The sequence below is a fragment of the Mus caroli genome, unplaced genomic scaffold (genome assembly GCF_978045245.1).
Source record: "Mus caroli unplaced genomic scaffold, Mus_caroli_1 scaffold_2, whole genome shotgun sequence".
NCBI lineage: Eukaryota > Metazoa > Chordata > Mammalia > Rodentia > Muridae > Mus > Mus caroli.
The window spans coordinates 73,582,877-73,593,724 of record NW_028227257.1 but is presented as its reverse complement, the minus strand read 5'-3'; the positions used below and the strand labels follow the sequence as shown (position 1 = coordinate 73,593,724).

Below are 10,848 nucleotides of genomic sequence, written 5' to 3'. Positions count from 1 at the left end.
TCTGGAACACAGAGGGAAGGTGTCTGACTTTAGTGGTGATCAATAATTATTACCAATGGCAAATATAGTAAGGCTAATCTCATAGAGCAAATGCTTAAGGACAGTTGTCTCATGAAACATTTAAGGAATGCTTCTGTCATTCTTTAAAGGTTGCAAAGAGAATCTCTTCTATTAGTCCACCCACCCACCATCTATCAGCCTATCATTCACAGTCCTATCTATCTATCTATCTATCTATCTATCTATCTATCTATCTATCTATCTATCTATCATCTATCTATCTATCTATCTATCTATCTATCTATCTATCTATCTATCTATATATCATCTATCTATCTATCTATCTATCTATCTATCTATCTATCTATCTATCTATCTATCTATCATCATCATCTATCTATCAATCATCTCTCTCCCTTTCTTTCTTTCTTTTTTTATTAGATATTTTCCTTATTTATGTTTCAAATGCTATCCTGAAAGTTCCCTATACCCTCTCCCCACCCTGCTCACCTACTCACCCACTCCCACTTCTTGGCACTGGCGTTCCCCTGTACTGGGGCATATAAAGTTTGCAATACCAAGGGGCCTCTTTTCCCAATGATGGTCGACTAGGCCATCTTCTGCTACATATACAGCTAGAGACACGAGCTCTGGGGATACTGGTTAGTTCATATTGTTCCACTTATAGGGTTGCAGACCCCTTCAATTCCTTGGGTGCTTTCTCTAGCTTCTCCATTGGGGGCCCTGTGTTCCATCCTATAGATGACTGTGAGCATCCACTTCTGTATTTGCCAGGCACTGGCATTGCCTCATACAAGACAGCTATATCAGGGTTCCTTCAGCAAAATCTTGCTGGTATATGCAATAAAAGTGTCTGGGTTTGGTGGCTGATTATGGGATGGATCTCCGGGTGGGGTAGTCTCTGGATGGTCCATCCTTTCATCTTAGCTCCAAACTTTGTCTCTGTAACTCCTTTCATGGGTATTTTGTTCCCTATTCTAAGGAGGGATGAAGTATCCACACATTGGTCTTCCCTCTTCTTGTGTTTTGCGAATTGTGTCTTGGGTATTCTAAGTTTCTGGGCTAATATCCACTTATCAGTGAGTGCATATCTAATGACTTCTTTTGTGATTGGGTTACCTCTGTCACCTGAATTTTTTATCTTAGCCATTCTGACTGGTGTAAGGTGCAATCTCAGGGTTGTTTTGATTTGCATTTCCCTGATGATTAGGCATGTTGAACATTTTTTCAGGTGCTTCTCAGCCATTCAGTATTCCTCAGTTGAGAATTCATTGTTTAGCTCTGTACCCCATTTTTTAATGGGGTTATTTGAATTTCTGGAGTCCAGCTTCTTGAGCTCTTTGTTTATATTGGATATTAGTCCCCTATCAGATTTGAATTGGGAAAAATCCTTTCCCAATCTGTTGGTGGTCTTTTTGTCTTATTGACAGTACCTTTTGCCTTACAGAAGCTTTGCAATTTTATGATGTCCCATTTGTCAATTCTTGATCTTACAGCACAAGCCATTGTTGTTCTGTTTAGGAATTTTCCCCCTGTGCCCGTATCTTCAAGGCTTTCCCCCATTTTCTCCTCTATAAATTTCAGTGTCTCTGGTTTTATGTGGAGGTCTTTGATCCACTTAGACTTGAGCTTTGTACAAGGAGATAGGAATGGATCAATTCGCATTCTTCTACATGATAGCTGCCAGTTGTGCCAGCACCATTTGTTGAAAATGCTGTCTTTTTTCCACTGGATGGTTTTAGCTCCCTTGTCAAAGATCAAGTGACCGTAGGTATGTGGGTTCATTTCCGGGTCTTCAATTCTATTCCATTGGTCTACTTGTCTGTCGCTATACCAGTACCATGCAGTTTTTTTTTTTTTTTTTTTTTCACAATTGCTCTGTAGTACAGCTTTAGGTCAGGCATGGTGATTCCACCAGAGGTTCTTTTATCCTTGAGAAGAGTTTTTGCTATTCTAGGTTTTTTGTTATTCCAGATGAATTTGCAGATTGCCCTTTCTAATTCATTGAAGAATTGAGTTGGAATTTTGATGGGGATTGCATTGCATTTGTAGATTGCTTTTTGCAGGATAGCCATTTTGACTATATTAATCCTGCCAATCCATGAGCATGGGAGATCTTTTCATCTTCTGAGATTTTCAATTTCTTTCTTCAGAGACTTGAAGTTCTTATCATACAGATCTTTCACTTCCTTAGTTAGAGTCATGCCAAGGTATTTTATATTATTTGTGACTATTGTGAAGGGTGTTGTTTCCCTAATTTCTTTCTCAGTCCGTTTATCCTTTGTGAGAGGAAGGCCATTGATTTGTTTGAGTTAATTTTATATCTAGCTACTTCACTGAAGCTGTTTATCAGGTTTAGGAGTTCTCTGGTGGAATTTTTGGGGTCACTTATAAATACTATCAAAACATCTGCAAATAGTAATACTTTTTCCTTTCCAATTTGTATCCCCTTGATCTCCCTTTTTTGTGGAATTGCTCTGGCTAGGACTTCAAGTACTATATTGAATAGGTAGGGAGAAGGTGGGCAGCCTTGTCTAGTCCCTGATTTTAGTGGGATTGCTTTGAGTTTCTCTCCATTTAGTTTGATGTTGGCTACTGGTTTGCTGTATCTTGCTTTTACTATGTTTAGGTAGGGGCCTTGAATTCCTGATCTTTCAAAGACTGTTATCATGAAGGGGTGCTGGATTTTGTCAAATTCTTTCTCAGCATCTACCGAAATGATCATGTGGTTATTGTCTCTGAGTTTGTTTATATGGTGGATTACGTTGATGAATTTCTGTATATTAAACTATCCCTGTATCCCTGGGATGAAGCCTACTTGGTCATGATGGATGATCGTTTTGATGTGTTCTTGGATTCGGTTTGTGAAGATTTTTTTGAGTATTTTTGCATCGATATTCATAAGGGAAATTGGTCTGAAGTTTTCTTTCTTTGTTGGATCTTTGTGTGGTTTAGATATCAGAGTAATTGTGGCTTTATAGAAGGAATTGGGTAGAGTACCTTCTGTTCTTATTTTGTGGAATATTTTGAGAAGAGTTGGAATTAGGTCTTCATTGAAGGTCTGATAGAACTCTGCACTAAACCCATCTGGTCCTGGGTTTTTTTTTTTTTTTTTTTTTGGTTGGGAGACTATTGATGGCTGCTTCTATTTCTTTAGGGGAAATGGGACTGTTTAGATCATTAATCTGATCCTGATTTAACTTTGGTACCTGGTATCTATCTAGGAAGTTGTCCATTCCATCCATTTTTTCTAGTTCTGTTGAGTATAGCCTTTTGTAGTAGGATCTGATGATGTTTTATATTTTCTCAGGTTCTGTTGTTATGTCTCCTTTTTCATTTTTGATTTTGTTAATTAGGATACTGTCCCTGTGCCCTTTAGTTAGTCTGGGTAAGGGTTTATCTATCTTGCTGATTTTCTCAAAGAACCAGCTCCTGGTTTCGTTGATTCATTGTATAGTTCTTTTTATTTCCACTTGGTTGTTTTTAGCCCTAAGTTTGATTATTTCCTGTGGTCTACTCCTCTTGGATGAATTTGCTTCTTTTAGTTCTAGAGCTTCTAGGTGTGCTGTCAGGCTGCTAGTGTATACTCTTTCGTTTCTTTTTGGAGGCACTCAGGGCTATGAGTTTTCCTCTTAGGACTTTTAGGATAAAATGTACTGTAGATACCTATTAAATCCATTTGCTTGATAACTTCTGATAGTGTCCATGTGTCTCTGTTTAGTTTCTGTTTCCAGTATATGTCCATTGGTGAGAGTGGGGTGTTGAAGTCTCCCACTATTATTGTGTGAGGTGTAATGTGTGCTTTGAGCTTTACTAAAGTTTCTTTAATGAATGTGCCTGCCCTTGTATTTGGAGCATAGATATTCAGAATTGAGAGTTCATCTTGGTAGATTTTACCTTTGATGAGTATGAAATGCCCCTCTTTGTCTTTTTTGATAACTTTGGGTTGGAAGTCAATTTTATTTGATATTAGAATGGCTATTCCAGCTTGTTTCTTTGGACCATTTACTTGGAAAATTGTTTTCCAGCCTTTCACTCTGAGGCAGTGTCTGTCTTTTTCCCTGAGGTGGGTTTCCTGTAAGCAGCAAATGTTGGGTCCTGTTTGTGTAGCCAGTCTGTTAGTCTATGTCTTTATATTGGGGAGTTGAGTCCATTGATATTAAGAGATATTAAGGAAAAGAGGACTATGTCTTCTTATTTGGAATTGAGTCCATTGATGTTAAGAGAAATTAAAGAAAAGTAATTGTTGCTTCCTGTTATTTTTGTTATTAAAGTTGGGATTCTGTTTTTGTGGCTGTCCTCTTTTAGGTTTGTTGAAGGATTACTTTCTTGCTTTTTCTAGGGTGTAGTTTCCATCCTTGTGTTGGTGTTTCCCTTTATTATTCTTTGAAGGGCTGGATTTGTGGAAAGATGTTGTATGAATTTGGTTTTACCATGGAATACTTTGGTTTCTCCCTCATGGTAATTGAAAGTTTGGCTGGATATAGTAGCCTGGGCTGGCATTTGTGTTCTCTTAGGGTCTTCATAAAATCTGTCCAAGATCTTCTGGTTTTCATAGTCTCTGGTGAGAAGTCTGCTGTAATTCTAATAGGCCTGCCTTTATGTGTTACTTGACCTTTTTCCCTTACTGCTTTTAATATTCTATCTTTATTTAGTGTATTTGTTGTTCTGATTATTATGTGTCAGGAGGAATTTCTTTTCTGGTCCAGTCTATTTGGAGTTCTGTAGGCTTCTTGTATGTTCATGGGCATGTCTTTCTTTAGGTTTGGGAAGTTTTCTTCAATTTTGTTGAAGATATTTGCTGGCCCTTTAAGTTGAAAATCTTCATTCTCATCTACTCCTATTATCCATAGGTTTGGTCTTCTCATTGTGTCCTGGATTTCCTGGATGTTTTGAGTTAGGATCCTTTTGCATTTTGCATTTTCTTTGATTGTTGTGTCCATGTTCTCTTTGGAATCTTCTGCACCTGAGATTCTCCCTTCCATCTCTTGTATTCTGTTGCTGATGCTCACATCTATGGTTCTTGATTTCTTTCCCAGGGTTTCTATCTCCAGAGCTGTCTCACTTTGAGTTTTCTTTATTGTTTCTACTTCCCTTTTTAGGTCTTGGATGTTTTATTTCGACTCCATCACCTGTTTGGTTGTGTTTTCCTGTAGCTCTTTAAGGGATTTTTGCGTTTCCTACTTAAGGTCTTCTACTTTAGCACTGTTCTCCTGTATTTCTTTAAGTGAGTTATTAATGCCCTTATTGATGTCCTCTGGCAGCATCATGAAATAGGATTTTAAATCAGAGTCTTGCTTTTCGGGTGTGTTGCGGTATCCAGGACTGGCTAAACTGGGAGTGCTGGGGTCTTATGATGGTGAGTGGTCTTGGTTTCTGTTAGTAAGATTCTTACGTTTGCCTTTCGCCATCTGGCAATCTCTGGAGTTAGTTGTTATAGTTATCTCTGGTTGGAGCTTGTTCCTCCTGTGATTCTGTTAGCTTCTGTCAACAGTCCTGGGAGTCCAGCTCTCTCCTGAGTCTCAGTAGTCAACAGTATTCTCTCCAGGCAAGCTCTCCACTTGCAGGGAAGATGCACAGAGGTCTGGCATTCAGACCTGTCTCCTGGCTGAAGATGAAGGCCCGAAACAGGGCCTGTTCCAGAAGATGTGTTGCCTCTGCACGCTCACCTGCACAGACTGGTCTTCGAGGGATGTGGGACACAAGATGGCTTGCTCACCTGCTCTGGCCATCAGAGCCCTCCTGGGAGGGCACCTCTCCTCTGGTGGTGAAGGTGCCTGGATGTCTGGATCCTTAAATGGGGTCTGTCCCAGAAGCTGTGTTGCTTCTGCAGTTTGCTCGCTCACCTTTCTCAGTCTGTGAGCTGACCTGCATAGACTTGTCTCTCAGGGACCTGGGACCCAAGATGGCTCCCTCACGTGCTCCCACAGTTAGAGCCCTCCCGGGTGGGCACCTCTCCTCTGGCAGGGAAGGTGCCTGTTTGTCTGGAGCCCAAAATGGGGTCTGTCCCAGAAGCTGTGTCACTTCTGCAGTCTACTCGCTCACCCTTCTCAGTCCTCTCATTTTCTTTCTATTACCATTGTCTGTCTGCCTTATTTAATTTACCTCTTGATGTGAAAAAATACTCAGATAATGGCAACTTAAGGGGTAAAGTTTATTTTAGCTCACAGTTCAAGGGTACAGTTAGTTTGACATGGTAGAGAACTCCTCGTGACAGGAGGTTGAGTCTGTCAAATCGCATCTATAGTCGAGGAGGACAGAACTTGAGCAGGCAGGCTCAAATTCTGTTTTATGCAGCCGAGAACTCAAACCGATTGGATTGTCTTGCTCACATCTACAGTAGATTATCCCATGCCAATTAACTCAGTCTAGAAAATCCCTCAGAGACATGCCCAGAGACTTATCCCCTAGATGATTCTAGATCCTGTCAAAGCGAAAGTAAATATTAACCATTTCTTGACAAACCTCTTCTCTAGTGCTGGGTATCAAACATGGTCCTTATGTCAAGAGACAGTTTGCCATTGAGCCATGAATCTTGTCTATCAGTCTTTTCAAAACTTCTATTCATGGGAAAAAGACCTTGAACTTATGATCTTCCTGCCCACACCTCTAATGCTGGAAGTAAGAGTATATTCCATCATGCCTTGTTTCTAGGGATGTGAATGCTAGACAAACACTCTACCAACTGAACTACAGCCCTGCTAATATTCTGCTATCCTATGTTCATAAACAATTATATTTTGAGTTTTGATTACTTTGATTACATTTCTTTAGATTCAACACAATTTTATTACTCTATGGAGTTTGTATTGCTAAGGCTATTCTCTGCTAGCTAAACCAATGAAAAGCCACTGTTACAGTGGTCAGGGCTAGGTGGATGTTTTTGGGTTAATAGTCTCTTGTTCAAAGAATTTAAATAAAGGTTCATCTAGTTCTGCAAAGGTAGCAAGGAAACTTTATTTGACAGAAATGGATAGAATACAGTAGAGAACACTACAGTGTCAAGCCAGGTAGACAGAAAGGAGATAATCCCTGACTTGGGATAGGGAAATTCAACATAACTGGAACTGTGTGAGAAAAATCCTATAAATCCATTCTTTCATATCTATGGGGGGTTCCACAAGTTCCACATCTGTCCCCCAAACCTGTGGCTATGCTATAGATCTGCTCTTCTAAAGTTCATGTGTTAAAAATGTAACTTCCATGTGTCCCTCTCATACTTTATTGCCCTTCCATCAGCTGCCATAGGATAGCACAGACACCAACACTCCCTTTAGAACCATGATCTAGATGAACCTCTGTTCTTTATAAATTCCCCAGTCTCAGATATTTTGTTATAGTAGAATGCATACTGAAAGGCTCTATTAAAACAAACCCTCATCAGCTACCTCAGTACATCACTAGGCACTTACAATCAAACCAACATCCCAGCTCATCAAAGCCATTCAAAGATAACGTCTTTGACAGCTTTGCATTCAAGGACTTGGAAGATTATTTTATTTAACATTCACCTTTCTCACACGAGTGACATTTATTGTCAGGATTGCCACATGACAATGATACAGCAAATATATCAATAGCAGTACATGTTCTATGCTTGATTTAATTTCCTTTGGTATCTTCTCCAAATGCTTGGGAGCAGGGGAGGGAGACACAATAAATTCAAGCCAATCATTTCTCTTGGAGGTGATACTGAAATGCATACAGAACCATAAGATTGCTGCCAATTCTTGTAAGCTAGAATAAAACTAACAATTTTAAGATAGGATTAAAATGATGAGGCCAAAGGAAGCATTATGCCAAAGATTTTCAACACATCAATAGAAAAAGTAAAACTTGGATTTACTAGAGGAAGACATGACAGGTGTTACTGTTAGCTTCATAAACTGATATCTTTAGAGTCACAGATAGCTAGCTAGGAATGAGTGCTTGCCTGGCATGCATGAAGCCCTAGGTTTTATGTTTAACATAATAATAACAACAGCAATATAACATCAATATCAATAACAACATGTGTATTATAAAATTCAAGTAATTATTGACTATATAGCAAGTTTGGAGTCAGATTAGAAAATATAATACTTCATCTTAAAACAAACAAAACAAAACAAAACAAACAAAACCCAAATCCCACATAGCAGGCTGGTGCTGTCTAAATTGAGAATGGTCCTTAATTCCCAATTTTGGGAAATATCTTAGTAATATTAAACAGGTCTATTTACTATAAAACCCTGAATAAGCCAAGGGAGATGCACCATTAGAAGTGGAACATTGTTTTCCAAACCTGATTGTAACCAATTTTTCCCATAGAGAAAATGGAACCATTCTGATGTGCTCATCATTCAGTGAATGGATAAAGAAAATTTGGTTATACACACTGTAATTTTTTTGTTCAGTGGTTAAAATAGAAACCATAAAACTAGCAGTTAAGTAGATGGAACTGGAGAGCTTTATCAAGTGTGATAACTCAGGTTCAGGAAAGGCACCTTATGTTTATTCTCATATGTGGATTACAGCTTGGATCTTTAGATTTGTGTCTTTAATATGGTAGAGCATGTGTCCTTGTTATATGTTGGAATATCTTTGGGTATATGCCCAGTAGTGGTATAGTTGGGTCTTTAGGCAGTTCTATTTCCAATTATCTGAGGAACTGCCAGACAGATTTCCAGAGTTGTTGTACCAGCTTGCAATCCCTCCAGCAATGGAGGAGTGTTCCTCTTTTTCCACATCCTTGCCAGCATCTGCTGTCATCTGAGTTCTTGATCTTAGCCATTCTGAGTGCTGTGAGGTGAAATCTCAGCTGACCCAGCTTTTCTAAATGATAGTTGTGTAGGGTTGGCTATTTCTTGAACCTCTGTGGGTCTGTTTTCTCCCACCACTCCCTGTTCCCCATGAAACACAACAGATCATACATAAAGTAAAATATCCTAACGACCAAAGCTCATCATCTCCAATGCCTTTTTGATCTCTCCTAAAGTATGTAGTGGTCCCAGTTCAGAATTAGCATCAGAACTGTACACTAAAGTATACACTACACTACAATATACAGTACACTACAGTATACACTACACTATAGTACACTACAGGATACAGTACACTATACACTATACTATACACTACATTATACACTATAGTATATACTATATTACACACTGCACTACTCTGTACACTACATTACACTATACACTAAACTATATACATTGCACTACTCTACACTACACTATACTATACAGTATATACTATATTATTCACTAAACTACTCTATATACTACATTACACTATACACTACACCATACTATAGTACACTACACTATACTACAGTATATAAAACTACTCTACTCTATACTATTCTATACCATAATATACTACACTATACTATTCATTATTCTATATACTACACTATACTATACTACACTACAATACATTACATTATACTATACTACACTATACTATACTACAATACATAACATTACTCTACTCTACTCTATTCTATACTACACTACACCATAGTATACTACACCACACTATACTATACTACAGTACATAACACTACACTCTACTACACGACACTATACTATGAAGATGGAGAAAGGAAACTGTGAGAGTAGAAACATTAAGCAGGGATGTGGTAGGGGATGAAGAACAGAATGAGAAAGAGGAGAAAGGTGAACCAAAATGAAGACCGAATAGAAACCCAAATGGAAAGCTAATAATTTGTAAATTATTTATTTAATTTTTTGATGGAGAAATCCTGCATGGCTGATGAGTGCTGTCCTTAAACCCAAGGGTCATTAAACAAAAGTTCCAATGCCAGGTGGGGGGCACTTCCTTGAGTTGTTGACCAGTGAAACCCAAGAGGACCCAGACAAAATTGGCTCTTGACATCCTTCTCCATTTCCTATGAGACCTAGATAATGAGGCCCTATTGCGGTAGACAGTACATACCTTGGCTGTGTGATCTAGGAAACTGAAACTGAAACTGAGCTAGAAATGTCTTTCCTGCTCTCTAATTCTCAGAAGGTGTTGTGTAGACTGCTGGGATAGAAAGAAATCAGTGGTCTTAAACTGCTGTGAACTTTAGGAATTTTAACAATAAGTGACCACTGGAATAATAGTAGCAAGAATGCTATGAGGGTAATCTACCATGCTGATCGAGTTTGAACTTGCTGTGCTGCCTATGACTCTGTTCTAAGTCCCAGAGAGGAGTCATCTGCTCACACTGGAACTCTCTAGCCTTGTCTGTCCAAAGGTGGAAATCTGCTGTCTGGAAACTCACCTGCACACTTGGGGAAAGCCTGGTTAGGGACATAGGAAGAGTCAGTCTCAGACCTTCCCAGTGGCTTGGTAGAGAAGAACACCTGGCACACGGCCTGCTGATGAACTTCCTCCACCCCTGACTGAACCTGAGATTCCTTCCATAGCAGGGAATTCAATCTTGGTACTGTAATCCCAGTAAAAAAACTCATGGTGGAGGAGGTCTTTGGCCCTAGCTAAATGGGCATAGCTACAAATGGTCTTCTAAATGTTTATGTCTATACCCACAGAAAAATAAAACCTTCCTCTGAGAAGGTTCTCTATGCAGTGAATGACAATCAATGCAGAGACTGCTTAGGTGCTAAGAATAAGTGACAGTTGATTGGTTAACCCTAAAGGGGACATTTATTTATACTACTTTCCCGAAGCTCAGGGAAATCACTGAAAAGGATCCAGAAGATGAGACAAAGATCAGTGAGATGCTATTTTCAACACACTATGTAGTCATCATAGCCATGATCCTGTAGCAGCTGAAGTTGCCTTCACTGAGTCTGCAAAGCCTGGTCCTGTGCT

The 10,848-nt window shown here is 39.1% G+C and overlaps 1 pseudogene; it reads right to left on the bottom strand.

The window, feature by feature from the left end:
* Window positions 1-10,143: 10,143 nt before the first annotated feature.
* Window positions 10,144-10,413, bottom strand: LOC147005856 (Nuclear RNase P; annotated as a pseudogene).
* Window positions 10,414-10,848: the final 435 nt, after the last annotated feature.